The 17,642-nt window shown below is 45.4% G+C and overlaps 1 pseudogene; it reads left to right on the top strand.

Moving 5' to 3' along the window:
- Nucleotides 1-5,632: 5,632 nt before the first annotated feature.
- On the top strand, nt 5,633-14,274 carry LOC132574354 (tubulin alpha-1 chain-like; annotated as a pseudogene).
- The last annotated feature ends 3,368 nt before the right edge of the window (nt 14,275-17,642 follow it).

A 17,642-nucleotide genomic window follows, 5' to 3' on the forward strand; every position in this document is an offset into this window, starting at 1 on the left:
GGGGAAACCATAGAGTTTTCCTGGAAGCTCCTAGAGTGGCCTGCGTGCCATGTCGCTGGCACAATGATGTCACTGGGAGTGATGTCATCACACCGGCAACATTGGGGGACAATCCCCCTTGTCGGCCCAATGCAGGCAGGCGGGTTGGGAACCTCTGGGGTGGGGGAATCCCTGCTAGGGTTGCCAAGTCCAATTAAAGAAAAATCTGGGGACTTTGGGGGCGGAGCCAGGAGACTTTGGGTGTGGAGCCAGGAGACATTGGGTGTGGAGCCAGGAACAAGGATGTGACAAGCATAATTGAACTCCAAGGGAGTTCTGGCCATCACATTTAAAGGGACAGCACGCCTTTTTAAATGCCTTTCTTCCATAGGAAATAATTAAGGATAGGGGCTCATAGAATTGGACCCTCTGGTCCAATATTTTTGAAACTTGGGGGGTATTTTGGGGAGAAGCACTAGCTGCTATACTAAAAATCTGGTGCCTCTACCTCAAAAAATAGCCCCCCCAGAGCCCCCAATACCCATGGATCAATTCCCTATTATTCTCTATGGGAATCTATTCTCTAGTAGACATCTACTATTCTCTAGTAGACATTTCCCTCCCCCCCGCCACGCTTTCTAAAGGGGGGGCCTCCATACCAGGGAATCCCCCTCCCTGCCCCCTCCCTCTCTCTCGCTCGCACACACACACACACACACACAAATACTTACCGTACTTGGTCTTCTTCCAGCAGAATTTGCTCGCTGTGAAAACGAAAGCAAGCTGCACAGGAAAAGAAAGGGAGGGGCCGTTCCTGTTTCCTGTGCAGCCTTAAAGGGACACATTTTAAAAACGGATCCCAAGCTGTAAAACAACATGATGCCTACAGGTATGTTCTCTCTCCCCCCGGCCCCAGATTTTTTAAGAGCGGGGGAGGAGGCTGAAAATTCGGGGGTCCCCCGCCAGGGCGGAAGGGTTGGGAAGCCTAATCCCTGCCCAGTCCAGGAACTCGGCAGCCCTAGTGCCAAAGAGCCACATATGGCTCCTGAGCTGCTGAGTATCACCGGCTGAAGTTATCCATCAAAAACAATAACTATCTGGCTGTACTTGGCAGTTACAGTGGCTACTGTTAATGATATGTCTGAGAAGGCTTGAAACTGCTCATTAAAGAACTGACATCATTATTCACGTTACTGCGAGCGCCACAGCTAAAGAAGAGGAGAAAAATATAGCAGATGGACAGACTGAACCGAGGCCATCCAGTGAATGTCCCGGCTGAGCGGAGAAAGGAGAAGGTTGTATAAAGAAAGGCCACTCCGTGGTGATGGCAGGCTGGAAGCCATTTTGAGTGGAATCGTCTTTATTCTTCAGTTAGCTACATTATCCTGCGGAAGGCCATATAGAACATATGCCTAACTCGTTGTGCTTTGTGTCAGCATTTGTGCAGTTCTTGGAAGCAGTCTTTTAAAATCTAAATGAAATGATATTTACATGGGCAAGCTACGTTTTATATAAATCCCACTGGTCTCATTGAGCATCATTGAGGACATTATTATTAAAGCAATAACTCTTATTTCCTAAAACCACATGACTTCTGGAAGCTTGGTTTGAAGAGCCTGAGGAGAAAGGCCAAAACTCCAAACACAGAGGGCTTAGAATGATGAGGGAACCAGTGCTTCTGCGAGGGATCACAGAAGCAAACAATGTCTCATTCAGGCAACAGAAACTCTGTCAGGAAGAAGAGTTCTAGCTAGGGTTCCCAGCCTCCATGTGGGGCCTGGAGATTTCCCGCTTTTACAACTGATCTCCAGCTGGCTGAGATCACCTCCCCTGAAGAAAATGGCTGCTTGGAAGGGTGAACTCTATGGCATAGTACCAGGCTGAGGCCCCTCCCCTCCCCAAGCCCCGCCCTCTCTTGTCTCCATCTGCAAAGTCTCCAAGTATTTTCCAGCACAGATCTGGCAGCCCTAGTTTCAGCTTGGGCTGCCCACCTCCTGGTGGAATGAAGAGAGTAAAAATCTGTGAAAAATTACTAATGCAATTTGTAGTCAAAATTCAGTCACAATTCATATGAAAATTCAATAATTTATGGGGAAAGTCTGAAAGACCACAGGAATTTCTTATATATCTTCACAAAATGCCCAAGTGTTTACAGGTAAGTTTTACATAGACAAAGTGCTGGTGTAATACTTAGATAAAGTCCTCAAACATTTTCAAGTCATGTTCAGACATCCTGAAGAGACCCTCAACATGGATAGCCAGCGTATTCACATTTCAATGAGACCACATCTTCATCAAGGAGGGATATATTGGAAAGTCCACCAAAAATTTCAATAAAGGTTTTTTTACAGAGTGTCCAGCACAAGGTCTCAGAAGTGGAGACATTGCACCAGAAGTGGAGACATTTCTGTGGTCTTTCAGGCTTTTTCCATAAATTAATGAATTTTCATATGAATTGTGACTGAATTTTGACTACAACTTGCATTAGTAATTTTTCACGGATTTTTTGTCTCTTCACTGGCTTGTTTTCCAGGGTTCTCTTTTTATTTTGCACCTCCTAGTGGGGCCTGGAGATTTCCTGAAAGTCTCCAGATGACCAAGATTAGTGCCAGGAGGCAACATCCGGAGAAGACCTCAGCCTCTTTGCCACATTGTTGGACCTCCATAGTAAACAGTTGGTCATTGTGTTGGAGATCCAGCAGGGCTCTTCCTATGCCCTTGTAACGGTCAGAGACCCCTCCCAAGAATATTGTTGCTAGCTTCATATTTATTATTGATTAACAATTCAGATCAGATGCTAGAAGCAAAAGGACAGGCCTGAACTTTCAACATGAACTCTCTAGACAAAAGGAAGGCAACTTTTAATAAGCTTCAAAATATAGCCTTGAAACAATAAATTTTCCTATACAGATAGGGTTGCCAAGTCCTCTTCATCCCCCAGTGGGAGACATTCGCGTGTGCAATGTGCACGTGGGCAATGAAATGATGTCACCCAGGAGTGACGTCATCAAAATGGCGGTGCCCGTACGTGGCTGCTCTAGGCGTTTCCAGGAAAACTCTATGGTTTTCCCAGATGCTCTAGCTATTTGGGAGGTTAAAACTCTATGGTACCTATTGTACGATAGACTTTTATCTCCCAAATGGCTAGAGGCTCTATGGTTTTCTCAGAAATGCCTAGAGCGGCCCTGCTCGGGCGCTGCCATTTTGATGGCATCTCTTCCGGGTGACGTCATCACGCCAGCGACACAGGGGAAGGCTCCCCCTGCTGGCCCAATGTGGGCCAGCAGGTTGAGAACTTCCCGGGCAGGAGATTCCTTGCCCGGATCAGGGGTTGGCAGCCCTATATAATACAGACATGCAACTGTCTTTTGAAGCCGCTTGCCAACTCTAGTCCACAATGAGGCTTTTAGACAGAACACTTGTTGCACATAATTGGAGATGTGGAAAGGAAGATCACCTAGAGTTCAACATGTGTCTTCTTCATTAATTAGCTATAGTAAGACTTGCTATGTAAGCTGTATGTCTTGTGAACCCTCGTTATTTTAAATTTATGGTTTGCATTGCTCATTAAGTGTCCGGAAATGGAACCTTGAACCATGGTTTGAAATTTTGGCTCAAAACACAGGTTTTCTTTTGTCATATTATTGGTGGGGTCAAAAGTACCACCAATTAAAAAATGCTGACAAATATGTTTTGTTGGTAGGCATGTTCAAGTTTTAAACAAAGGAAGTTTAATTGAGCATGCCCGATGATGTCACAAGGAGGTGTTTTAGAGGAGGGGCAACCTCAGGTAAAAAACTGTGTGTTACTACTGCATTATGAAGCTCTTTGGTAGCTTCCTTATTTGCAAATAAAGTACTTTTTCCTATGCAACTTGGTCCTCCCAGCACTGGTGTGACTTATTGGGCTCAGCCACACTTACCTAAGGACCTCTTCCCTGAGGTATTGCGTTCACCCTTATGTTCAGATTCTAGTTGAAGTTGCCAGGTCAGTGTTGGAAAATACCTAGAGACTTTGGGGGTGGATCCAGGAGAGGGCGGGGTTTGGGGAGGGAAGGGAAGGGGCCTCAGCATGGTCCAATGCCATAGAGTCCACCTTTCAAAGCAGATCAGTTCCCCTGGAGAAAATGGCTTTGCAGAGTGAACTCTGTGGCGTTATACCCTGCTGAGATTCCCCCAGGTTGCACCCCTAAAATCTCCAGGAATTTCCAAACATATCCTGCAATCTAAACTAATGTAGTCAAGGGCCAGATTTGCCTCCTTAACTGCTGCTAGAATGTTCTGTAAAAAATGCTGTTTGTTGTAAAATAAGAATGTCCCAAACCTGGAAGCAATTACGTGGATTTCACTGTAGCACTATCTGCCAAATCTATTAGCCCTTTCACTAGCAAAAGGACACGGTGCTGTCTTGTAAGTCTACCAGCTTATATTTATATAAGATGCTTTGATTCACTGAGCACTACTGTAAATATTATGAAGGAAATTATCTGAGCAACATTGGCAGAATGTAGGTTTTGGCCAAGGTTCAGAAAATAACAGCTATCCTTTTTGGGGGGAAAGAATGTAGTGCATTCCATCATTTCTGAAAGGCAAGCATGAGAATGCTGATGTGATCAGTTTGCGTTTTTGGCTAGGAACTTTTACAAAAACCGACAAGAATGCCACTGCTATGAAGGCATTCTGGCGTTCTGGAAGTTGATTGATTCCCCAAATCAATTGCTTTCCCCCCCCTAATGCTATTTGAAAATCGGCTGCTCCACATCTGGGGAACAAAGAGTGAGCTTCACCTTCAACATATAGTAAGATAAAGACTGCTGGTATTACTTGCTTTAGTTAGGGTTGCCAGCCTCCAGGTGGGGCCTGGAGATCTCCTGTTTTTTACAACTAATCTCCAGCTGGCAGAGATCAGCTCCCCTGGAGAAAATGGCTGCTCTGAAGGGTGGACTCTACTATGGCATTGTACCATTCTGAGGCCCCTCCCTTCCCCAAACCCCGCCCTCTCCCAGACCCCCCCCCCCCCCACCAAAGTCTCCAAATATTTTCTAACACAGACCTGGCAATCCTGCAATCTAAACTAGAGTAGTCAAGAACCAGATTTACCTCCTTAAGTGCTGCTAGAACGTTCTGTAAGAATGCTGTTTGTTGTAAAATAAGAATGTCCCAAACCTGAAAGCAGTTACGTGGATTTCACTGTAGCATTATCTGCTTGCTTATGGGGAAGAATTTGTATGAAATAAAATGTTTTAAACCTTCCCATATCTCATAGGGTAGCCAGATCTCCTGGGATTACAACGGATCTCCGTTCCCCTGGAGAAAATGGTCACTTTGGAAAGTGGACTTTTTAGTTTTGGACCCTGCTGAGGCCCCTCCACTCCCCAAACCCCACCTTCCCAGGCTCCACCTCCCCCAAAATCTCCAGGTGTTTTCCAACCCCGAGCTGGCAGCCCTATGTTTAAAAAAGTGATAAAACACTCGACAGCTTGAATCAATATTTCATGGTCAGTCGTAAGCAGAATCCTTTCACGCTCCAAAAAACAGGTTTAAAACAAACCAAAAAACCTGAGCACTCAAAATCTCTCTTAAAATATGTCTCAAATAGGTTGCTCATGTGCATTCTCACTAGGGTTGCCAGATCCCTCCTGGTACTGGTGGGGATGGGGGGTGGGATATACCAGGAGAAAGTGGAAGGCCCCGGCCATGTTGCTGGCATCACACAAGAAGTGAAATCATCACACCAGCACACCATACAATCAGCTATCCATAACGGGTGAGCACTGCAGTCTGTGACATAAGACACATAATACACTTGAGTAATAATAATAATAATAATAATAATAATAATAAATTTTATTTGTATCCTGCCCTCCCCGCCTAGGCAGGCTCAGGGCGGCTAACAACAAGTTCAATAAAATTATACAATATATAATAAGTTTAAAACAGCATTTAAATTATACAATAATTTAAAACAACAATATCTAAAACCAGTTCCGGTTGTCTAAGCCATTCCATAGTTTAATTTAACGGCGGCGGTGATGTTCCTGATGTTATTCTGTGCATTTATATAATGGCAGAGATCACTAGATAAATCGTTTGGTGGGTTGAACAGCCATCTTGTCAGCGGTCTACAAAGGCCTGCTTGAAAAGAATGGTCTTACAGGCCCTGCGGAATTGGTCCAGATTCCGCAGGGCCCGCACCTCCTCTGGGAGCTGATTCCAGAGACACGGGGCTGTAACAGAGAAAGCCCGTGCCCGGGTGCTCTGTAATTTTGCCTCACTTGGCCCAGGGATAGTCAGCATGTTCTTCCCTGCTGACCTCAGTGCTCTTTGGGGCTCATATGGGGAGAGACGGTCCCTCAGGTAGGCAGGTCCTCGGCCATATAGTAGGACTGCTATTGCTCCAGATGGGGATAGGAGACCTGTAGAATTACAATTGATCTCCAGACTACAGAGGAGCTGGCATAAAGAGCCTAACTCATATTAAGGCCTGATTTAGAATCACAAAATGGGCTGGTTCCTAATGAATCATCTAATAGCTGCCTTGAGCCAAGAGGAAAAGCCGGGGGGAAATATTTTCACAAATTAATAAATAATCTCCCCACCCATACACACACCTGAAGCAAGGTGTCCGTGCCAAGAGCCTTCACACAGGTGCCTGGCCAACTTTGTCATGGAAACAATGAAGGAAGGAAATTCCATATCCTCTCTCGGCATTGTTGGAACTGTGTACATTTTATTTATAGATTTTTCAACATCCAACTGTTTTTATGATTCAAATGTTGCAACCATTGGCCTGTTTTCAATCCGTAGCGTATGAGTAAGGATGTTTGCTCTGTTGCAATCAGCAAAGGAAACATATTGTGAAAATTGCTTCATTCTTCAGCTCCCATATACCTTTTTAAATTTGTGGCTCATTTTTTTTAATGTACCATCCAGGGATGCCAGCCTCCAGCTAGGACCTGGAGATTCCTTGGAATTACAGCTCCAGGCTAGCCTGATCTGCTCAGTTCTCAGAAGCTAAGCAGGGTGGGTCAGGGAGAGTCAGTTTGGTGTAGTGCTTAAGTGTGCGGACTCTTATCTGGGAGAACCGGGTTTGATTCCCCACTCCTCCACTTGCACCTGCTGGCATGGCCTTGGGTCAGCCATAGCTCTGGCAGAGGTTGTCCTTGAAAGGGCAGCTGCTGTGAGAGCCCTCTCCAGCCCCACCCACCTCACAGGGTGTCTGTTGTGGGGGAGGAAGGTAAAGGAGATTGTAAGCTGCTCTGAGACTCTTCAGAGTGGAGGGCGGGAGTCAGGCAATGGCCAACCAATTCTGTTCATCTCTTGCCTTGCAAACCCTGTGTGTGTGTGTAACGCTGTCAAGTTGCATTCAATTTATGTCAACTCTATGAATTAATTACCTCCAAAAGTGTCTTACTGAGTCAATGCAGCTCATGTCGGGTCCTTCACTTTTCTTGCTCCCTTCAACTTTTCCCAGCATGACTGTCTTTTCCAGTAACTCTTGAGCACAATATGATAGGCTCAGTGTAAAACTTAAAGGTTCTGGAGCTTCGCTCCTGTGAGCTCCTACCCAAAATGAGGCCTGGGCAGACTAGGAAAAATATCTGCACAAATGTTCAGAAATTGGTGGTCCTGTACTACAATCAAAGTTCCCTCTAAGCGGTGGAGTCTTGTGAGCAAAAATTCTCCTTTGTGAGCTACTGGCATTAAAGTTGTGAGCTACTGCATAAATTAGATTTATCTGGCGCCATTTTTCCTGAGATGGCAAAAATGTGTGAGCCGGAGGCTAAAAATTTGTGAGCTACCTCACACTAACTCAGCTTAGAGGGAACACTGACTACAATATACTGGATTCAATCCAGCAACAATGAATTTGAACTTTAGACTGTGCTCATAAGTAATTTAGTAGGGAGTAACAGGGCAGCTCTATGGGATGAGATTATATGTTCTCACATCCAAATAGAGAATCTGTACTAATTAACTCTCCAAGAATTCCTCTGTGAAACCATTAAGCCCCAGATTTGTCCAGGATCTGGCTGTGAAAAGTTTATTTCTTTATTTCTTATGGTACAAATGAATTCATTGTGAGTTCTGTTCTCTGAATTATTACCAGCAAGCTAAGCAGAAGTTACCCGAAATCTTTTCTAACTTAAACATGTGATCATCGTCTACATAATGATTGGTTCTTAACTGTTCATGAGATAATCAAGCAGGTGCATCCAAAAATACATCTGATACCTGCTCATTATCTTTTCAAGCAGATTAGGAGGCCGAAGCTAACTCTTAAACTCTCTTGAAAGGCAATAAATCTTAATGTTTCAGTAACTCTTTTCATTAACTGTCAAAGATAAAAGAAAACCCTTATGCAATCAGAGCTGACCAATAGATGAACATGATATGCGGTCGCAACTATAGGAAAGCATGCATGTCGCAAGAAAATTCATGATATAATCAAGTTACTGCTAGACTTGTTCACTCTGAAAGAAGTCCCACAGGGCTCAATGGGACTTACTTAGGAAGAGTCCTTATAGATCAGTTGCAGACAGTTGATCCTACATGTTTACTCAGAGGTGAATAGCAGCAGCGGAAAGGACCATCTAAGACTGGCTTACAGAAAACATAAATCTGATCGTAAGATCATAGCACCGAAATGTAGAAATGTAAATGCTTATGTCTTATGGTTGTTAGATTGTTTTATGATTTTTATCCTATTTATTATGTTATACCCATGCATATGCATGAATATGTAAGCCGCCCTGAGCCCGCTTCGATGGGGAGGGCGAAATATAAATGGAACTAAATAAAATAAAAATAAATCTCATTCCATTCAAGGCAGCCTTGCTCCCCAGTAAATATCAAGGTTACCAAAGAGCTTGGAGGACAAAATGTCCGGCCCCTTTAACAGAGGCTTAATATTTAGAAATGGGCAGGTGAAGCTTTTCAAGAATAATATTCACCCGGTAAATAGCATCCCATCAAGCCTCTGTTAAAGAGATGGGACTTTTTTCTCTCTCTAGGCCAATGTCAACCTTAGTAAATACAGATAATTGCCAATAGCCATGCTACTCAAAAGCATACAAAGCTATTGTAGTCCATCAAAGTCAGTATTGCCTACTTAGAATGGCAGCAGCTCGGCTCTCCAGGGTCTCAGGCAGAGGTCTTTCACATCATCAACTGCCAGGAAACTGTTTATTATACTTATTTTCGCTGTAAGCCGCCCTGAGCCCTGCTTGCAGGGAAGGGCAGCCTAATAAATCCATAATAGTAATATTTTAGGATTGGGTTCCCATTGGAGAGAAAGGCAGTGTATGTATATGCACACACACACTGCCTTTCTCTCCAATGGGAACACAAAGCAGTTTACATATTTCTCCTCTCCTCCACTGGGAGAGCCAGTTTGGTGTAGTGGTTAAGTGTGCGGGCTCTTATCTGGGAGAACCGGGTTTGATTCCCCACTCCTCCACTTGCACCTGCTGGCATGGCCTTGGGTCAGCCATAGCTCTGGCAGAGGTTGTCCTTGAAAGGGCAGCTGCTGTGAGAGCCCTCTCCAGTCCCACCCACCTCACAGGGTGTCTGTTGTGGGGGAGGAAGGTAAAGGAGATTGTGAGCCGCTCTGAGACTCTTCGGAGTGGAGGGCAGGATATAAATCCAATATCTTCTTCTTCTTCTTCACTGTATAAGAACATAAGAGAAGCCATGTTGGATCAAGCCAATGGCTCATCCAGTCCAACGCTCTGTGTCACACAGTGGCAAAAAACAAAACAAAAACCCAACTGCCATCAGGGGTTCACAAGTGGGGCTAGAAGCCCTTCCACTTTGCCCCCCCTCCCCCCCAGGCACCAAGAATACAGAGCATCACTGCCCTAGAGAGTTCCGACAATATGCTGTGGCTAATAGCCACTGATGGACCTCTGCTCCAAATATGTAGCCAATCCCCTCTTGAAGCTGGCTATGCTTGTAGCCACCACCATCTCCTGTGGCAGTGACTTCCACATGTTAATCACCCTTTGGGTGAAGAAGTACTTCCTTTTATCTGTTCTAACCCGACTGCTCAGCAATTTCATTGAATGCCCACAAGTTCTTGTATTGTGAGAAAGGGAGAAAAGTACTTCTTTCTCTATTTTCTCCATCTCATGCATAATCTGGTAAACCTCTATCATGTCTTCACAACAACTCTCTGAGGTACGTTAGATTAGGTTTAGAATGTGTGCTGGCCCAAGGTCACTCAGCAAACTTACCTGACAGAGTGAGGATTGGAAAATGATTCTCCCAGCTCTACCCCACTACGCCACACTGTCTCTGTGGGAAGGGATTTCTTAGTTCTGGAATCCTTCTCCTTTGCTTCTTAAAACTGTCTACACCCAGCAGCTTTTTCACCCAATAGGGGGAAAGGTAAGGAGCCTTCTCCCTGTAACTTTAAATGCTGCTTGGTCGGAAGAAATAGTCCAGGTCCAAGTTTCATAGCACTTTTATTGGGCTTCTTTTAACAGAGAAAATAAAGTAGAAGAATCTTACGTGATCATAAAAATGCCATTCCAAAATGTAAATAAGGACTAGTATTGTAAAAGAACATTGTAAAAGACCGTTTGCAATTGTTTCACCCTCCCAAACCCTCAAATAGGAAGTCAGTTTCATTGAAACAGCAAGGCTCCATATCCTTTAACCACTGTTTTAAAGGTGGAAGGATCTTCTTCTCATAAAAGATGATTGTAGATGCTGTTGGAAGATTAATTCCATATCTCTTTATCCAGAAAAATAAAATGTATAAGACTCTGCTGAGATTATTACATTTGTTATTCTTCTACTTGGTGCTTGGGAAGGGAGGGAAACAGTGTGAGGGCTTCTACGGTCCTGGCCCCACTGGTGGACCTCCTGATGGCACCTGGGTTTTTTGGCCCCTGTGTGACATAGAGTGTTGGACTGGATATTAGCTTCTCTTACGCTCTTATAGATGGAACACTCTGTTTGGGGCAGTGATGCTCTGCATTCTTGATGCTTGAGGGGAAACAGTAGGAGGGCTTCTGGAATTCTAGTCCCACTGGTGGACCTCCTGATGGCACCTGGGTTTTTGGCCACTGTGTGACACAGAGTGTTGGACTGGATGGGCCATTGGCCTGATCCAGCATGGCTTCTCTTATGTTCTTATGTGACACAGAGTGTTGGACTGGATGGGCCACTGGCCTGATCCAGCATGGCTTCTCTTATGTTCTTATGTGACACAGAGTATTGGACTGGATGGGCCATTGGCCTGATCCAACATGGCTTCTCTTCTGTTCTTATGTGACACAGAGTGTTGGACTGGATGGGCCACTGGCCTGATCCAGCATGGCTTCTCTTATGTTCTTATGTGACACAGAGTGTTGGACTGGATGGGCCACTGGCCTGATCCAGCATGGCTTCTCTTATGTTCTTATGTGACACAGAGTATTGGACTGGATGGGCCATTGGCCTGATCCAGCATGGCTTCTCTTATGTTCTTATGTGACACAGAGTGTTGGACTGGATGGGCCACTGGCCTGATCCAGCATGGCTTCTCTTATGTTCTTATGTGACACAGAGTATTGGACTGGATGGGCCATTGGCCTGATCCAGCATGGCTTCTCTTATGTTCTTATGTGACACAGAGTGTTGGACTGGATGGGCCACTGGCCTGATCCAACATGGCTTCTCTTATGTTCCATAGTTTCATGCCAGCCTCCAAAACATCTTCACATTATAACAAATGCACAATGTTTGCAGTAAATCCTTCTTACATGACCCACAACGCAGTCTTAAGCAGATACCCCACTCAGGGCTGGCCCTAAACTGTCTGGGATCCTAGGCAAGGCTAACTTCTGATCCCTCCCCGTAACTGATAACATCACTGAATCACACAGCGGGCACCCAATTTGATGCCCCCAGAAGGACAGTGCCCTAGGTAATCACCTAGTTTGCCTAGTGGCAAGGCCAGCCCTGACCCAGTTTAGGATTGCCCCACTGGTGGATGGGGTTGGGTTGCCAGCTCTAGGCTGGGATACTCCTGGAGATTTGAGGATATAGCCTGGGGAGTACAGGCACCTCAGTGGGGTATAACACCATAGATTCCATTCACCAAAGCATTCATTTTCTCCAGGAGAGCTGATGTCTATAGTCTGGAGAGGAGCTGTAATTTCAGGGGATCCTCAGGTCCCACATGGAGGTTGGCATCCCTATAATGATGTTCAGAAGGGTGTAGCTCTGCTTAGCACTTTACTGGCATACATCCAGCTAGGGTTGCCAGCCTCCATGTGGGACCTGACATTAGTTCCCCTGGAGAGAATGGCTGCTTTGGGGGGGTGGCTTCTATGGCATTGTACTCCACTGAGGTCCCTGTCTTTCCCAGCTCCATCCTCATATCTCCAGGAGTTTCTCAACTTGGATTGGGCAACGCCCTCCCATCCCCTGCTGGTTGCTGGGAAAGACCTCGCGACCCTACATCCAACAACGAAGATTGTTCTGAGTTCAAATGTTCCAAGTTTGGCTTTAAATACCATTCAGCTCTCTTTCAATGTTGCAGCTAACAGAGGACCTAAACAATTATTCTAGGATGAGGCCCGCTTATGACCTGAAATCACTGTGCTCTAGTCTATGGCCGTTTTTTTTAAAAGTACATTTTCATACTGCTGGAGCGATAATTGCTACTAAAACCTTCCTTCTGTTCTTTGCCAGCACATCTTCAAAGGCAAAAAGCTCTCTAGTCTTAAGGGTCCTCGAGGGTCAACACAATGTTCTTAATGCCTGCCTTATCTAAAAATGCTGCTATAGCGGACAGTTTGAAGGTCTAGTTTTGTATCACTTGATCAAAGGAAATAATCGGTCCTTTATATACCAGCATTCAGACTGACATGGCACTATTTGCTAGTTGTGTTTTGTTCTGGATGACCCTGGTCAGGGCTGATTCAGATGCATTTAAGATGCCCTAGGCGGGTTGGGAGAGATGAAGGAGCTTGAGTTCAGGATCAACGAGTTGTTTCTTATCATTGACTTATCATGTCTGAGTTTATCTCTGACCACATGGGCCAGGATGGGGTCCAGCTCAGCAATGCTTGCTGGGAAGTAACCTGTCCTGAGCATGCGATTCAGCCAGATGGGCAAATTAGCTAGAGTCTGGCATTAATAACAACTTACAGTGCTCCTTCTGAGCTGAGTTAGCATGAGCTAGCTCACAGATGTTTCACTTCCAGCTCACACATTTTTGTCTTAGGAAGGATGACCCCAGAGCACACTAATTTATGCAGTTAGCTCACAACTTTAATGCCAGTAACTCACAACTTTAATGCAGTAGAATTTTTTCTCACAAGATTCTGCGGCTTAGAGGGAACATTGCTTACAATCAATATTCATGGAGATGGTGGGGGGACAGAATGTCCCCCAGTCATTCTTTGTTGACCTAAAATGTATCATCATAGATTAAATCTACACTGGAACCCACCCAAAACTGTTCCATAATGACCAGCTCATTAGCGGTATGGAAGATGCTAGTAACCAGGGCTTTCTTTGTAGAAAAAGCCCAGCAGGAACTCGTTTGCATATTAGGCCACACACCCTGACACCACCATTGTTTTACATAGGGCTTTTTTGTAGAAAAAAAGCTCAGCAGGACCTCATTTGCATATTAGGCCACACCCTCTGGCACCAACCCAGCTGGAACTGCATTTCTGTGCATTCCTGATTAAAAAAAAAAAGACCTGCTAGTAACTATGCCCAAGGAAACAGGACAGAAAATATAAGTGACCTAGTTTAAGATAGGTTAAGGAAGGAGGCTGACCAGTGCACTGGTCATCAGGGATTCCTGGTTTTGCATGGCTTTGGTGAGGAGACAGGATCAGGATTCGCAACAAGGCTGATGGAGCAGCTGTCCGCTTACTGGGGCAAAATATCCAAGCTACAGCTGTCTATATTTCCTGTCTGCTAATATCTCAAATTGTGTAGCTGAACCCTACAGCACCACATGGCACCACTGAAAATTCCAGCTTGGCCATTTTAATGTACAATGGGGCCCTATATGTAATCTACACTAGGGAGCTGGGTAGCCAAAGGCTATTGTGTACTATTGTATACTGACGTCAATCACCTGATTGGTCAAATTGTGTCCTCCATCACAGCGTCCTTGGGATTTGATGCTGCCCTAAATGTACATTTGACAGAATTCCAGACCAACTTAGTGCCATTCTCTCAGCTTTATTTCCACCTGGTCACTTATGCCCCAGTAATTTCTGCTGACAGAGTTTACCGGAAACACCTATCAGTTGAGACATTAACCACAGACTGCTTTAAATGAGAAAACAGTATTTCACACATAATATTCTCCCAGTTAAATCAACGGGGCCGGGGTGGAGTGGTGGGGGGGGAGGTGCCTGATCTCATCAGACCTTGGAAACTAAACAGGGTTGATACTTGGGTGGGTGGGAGGAAAGAGGGTGTGGTATAACCCAATCGCATCACTTCTCAAAAGCTGAGCAGGGGTGGTACTCGAATGGGAAGCCACCAGGGAAGTCTCTGGGCCAGCCACCCCACCTCTGTTTCTTACTTGCCTTGAAAGCCCCTTGCTCTCCTTCCTTGGAGGTTTTTAAACAGAGGCTAGATGGCCATCTGACAGCAATGAAGTTCCTGTGAATTTCAGGGGAAGTGTTTGTGAGTTTCCTGCATTGTGCAGGGGGGGTGGACTAGGTGACCCTTCCAACTCTATGATTCTATGCTGGGGTTGCTGTAAGTTGGTTGGATAGCACTTACGCAATGGGATTCTGAAAGATTAACGCTGACTGGATCATACTCATATATTTTGATTCTTGAGAAGATTTTTTTTTAAAGAGTGAATGTTATTTGCAATGCAGCAAGACCTCAGGGTGTGCTCAGTCATCTTGCCACTTTTTCTTCTTAACAGATGCTTCCTCATCAGCCTGGTGTTGAAACAAGTGGAGTAGGCACCAGGTAAACCTTCAAGGGGTAGGGCAAGCTGCCACTACAGAAAAAGCAGTCTCTCATCACCACCCTCTTCATTTCTACAGGTAGGGGCACAGATCTGTATGAACCTACCATATACAGAATCAAACCAGCTCCATGGCGCAGAGTGGTAAAGCTGCAGTGCTGCAGTCCAAAGCTCTGCTCACAACCTGAGTTTGATCCCGGTGGAAGCTGGGTTCAGATAGCTGGCTCAAGGTGGACTCAGCCTTCCATCCTTCCGAGGTTGGTAAAATGAATACCTAGCTTGCTTGGGGGAAAGTGTAGATGACTGGGGAAGGCAATGGCAAACCACTCCATAAAAAGTCTGCCGTGAAAACATTGTGCTGCGACGTCACCCCTGAGTCGGAAACGACTGGTGCTTGCACAGGGGACTACCTTTACCCTTACCCATCAGGGTCAGTATTGCCTATTCATATTAGCAACAGCTCTCCAGAGTCTCAGGTAGAGATCTTCCACTTTACCTATTATCTAAACCGGAGTTGCTGGGGATTGAACCCGGGACCTTCTGTATGTGAAGAGGCTCCTCATAACATTAAGACACAGCCTCACCTTGCAGGATTTGGAAAGAGGATCTTAAGTGGCAAGCTGGACAATTCAGGTAGAGGTGGCCTTTGCACCTATGAACCGGCTGCATTCAGCAGTCTTCTCTATTGCCATCTCAGTTTTGTTCCCCAAGTGACGTACAGTTTAAAATAGTTAAAAGAGTGACAGCCGATAAGGGGCAGCAGAGGTAAAACCCGCTCGATACGATGTAATCATTTTTATAATTTGTATTTTGATTTCCTTTATTTATAGAGCAGCAGGAAATTAAAACCAGTGGCAAAAGTGGAAAGATAAAATTAATTAAACAGGCAACACCCACCATGTGTAAAAGCACTACAAAAGTGAGGGTTAATGAAGCACATAAACACTGCTGCTGTATTAACCCACAACTTTACGCCTTAAGCATATAATGTGGAGTCACGGAAAAGACACTAGCAAGACTGCCAGAGCACGCAGAGAGAGGCAATTTTGGAATATCCTTCGCCTGGAGACTTGTCAAAACCCAAGCATCATTCAGAAGCCTTATAAAACTTTTATTAAACTAACCACAAATCCTGCTAGCTATAAATAAGGAGAGACTGGTTGAGATAGCTGTGATTCCAATAGTGTGTTTTTAAAAATTGTTTTAACCGATTGTTAACTACGCTGTGGTCATGGGGAGGGTTTCATTCCCCAACAGTCTCCATACCCACCCAGGTCTCGCCACATCTGTAGCCCTTCCTAACATGTGTTAGCTGGTCACAGCAACAATAAACAGGACCTTGGTGGCACCTTCAAGATTTATTGACATACTAGGATTAAGGCCTGTTGTGAAGAAAAATACAACGGGCTCAAGAAGGAGGCTCTGGGTGAGTGCCTGCCACCCTTGCTGTCTTCCCACTCACCCAAATGAAGGCATTGACCCCCACCACCACCACTCAAGGGGAGCTAATGTCTGCCATCTAGAGAACAGCTGTAAATCTGAGCGATCTCCAGTACCTCCCCAGAAGGAAATGGCATTGTACCTGCCTGAGGTTCTATCTCTTCTCAAACCCCACCCTCTCCAGGCCCCACCCCTAACCTAGAGTTGGCAACCCTATCTCCTTTCCTTTATCTGCCCCTCTGACTTCAGCTTTCCATTGCCTTCCCCCTCTCTGCAGCTTCTACAGTGGGGGGGGGGGGGGGAAAGCAGTTTGCATCCTCTCCCCCCATGTGATCTGAACAACAACCCTGAGAGGCAGGTTAGGCTGGAAGTCTATGCCTGGTCCAAAATCACCCAGTCAGCTTCCACAGCAGGAACCTGTGTGTGGCAGATCCCACTTTGAAGCCCTAATTTATATGTCCTGTAAGAAAAAGCCCCCTACTTTTCATACACATGGACATCGTGATCACCAGTATGGTTGCCAGGGTGCCTGGAGTTTTCACTCACACACATCTGCTCTAAGAAGTGGATTTTGCCCACAGTTTCTAAGGCTTATGTGAATACTATAAGCCTCAGCTTTGCAGCAGCATTCTACATCTCTGGATGGGTGTTAGCCAGAACTACAGACGAGCCTCCAGCCGCTCCTTGCATGCACAATCTCGGCCGTTGCAGTGGAAGAAGCCATGCTGCCATGAATTGTACAGGCAAACAGTTTCCAGCCTGTTTCCATGAACCAAAGGCTAACACCACCAGAATCCATCTTGTTTTCCTGACTCCATACAGCAAAGCAAGAGACTCACGTATCCAACAGCTGCTTCAACTTCTGCATAAGGCAATCAAGCTTATCTTAGGTGTGGATCCTGCCAGACTGCCTAAGCTTTTGTCCAACAGAACCCAAGACAAAGGATGGTGCCAGCAGAGGAGTAAAGAAGAGGAAGAACAGCTTCACTCAGAGCCACAGTTATTGTATAAATCGGGTGTCACCTTAGGTATCAATTTGGCTATCTATTGTCACCTTTTAGATAAGTATTGATAGTTTTAATCCCCTCCACCCCAATAATTTCTCCCAGTCTTTCCCTTAATGGACATCCTCGAGCCTCCCTCTTTGGCCCATTGTTACCGGGAAGTCCAATCAGGTAACCAGGGCCAAGTCTGCTCATTGGCCAGGTATGCGCATCCAATCAGGTGCCCCCAATAAACTGGCTATTGGCTACCGCATAAGTCCAGCCCTTATAGTCATT

This window comes from Heteronotia binoei, chromosome 6 (genome assembly GCF_032191835.1).
Source record: "Heteronotia binoei isolate CCM8104 ecotype False Entrance Well chromosome 6, APGP_CSIRO_Hbin_v1, whole genome shotgun sequence".
NCBI lineage: Eukaryota > Metazoa > Chordata > Lepidosauria > Squamata > Gekkonidae > Heteronotia > Heteronotia binoei.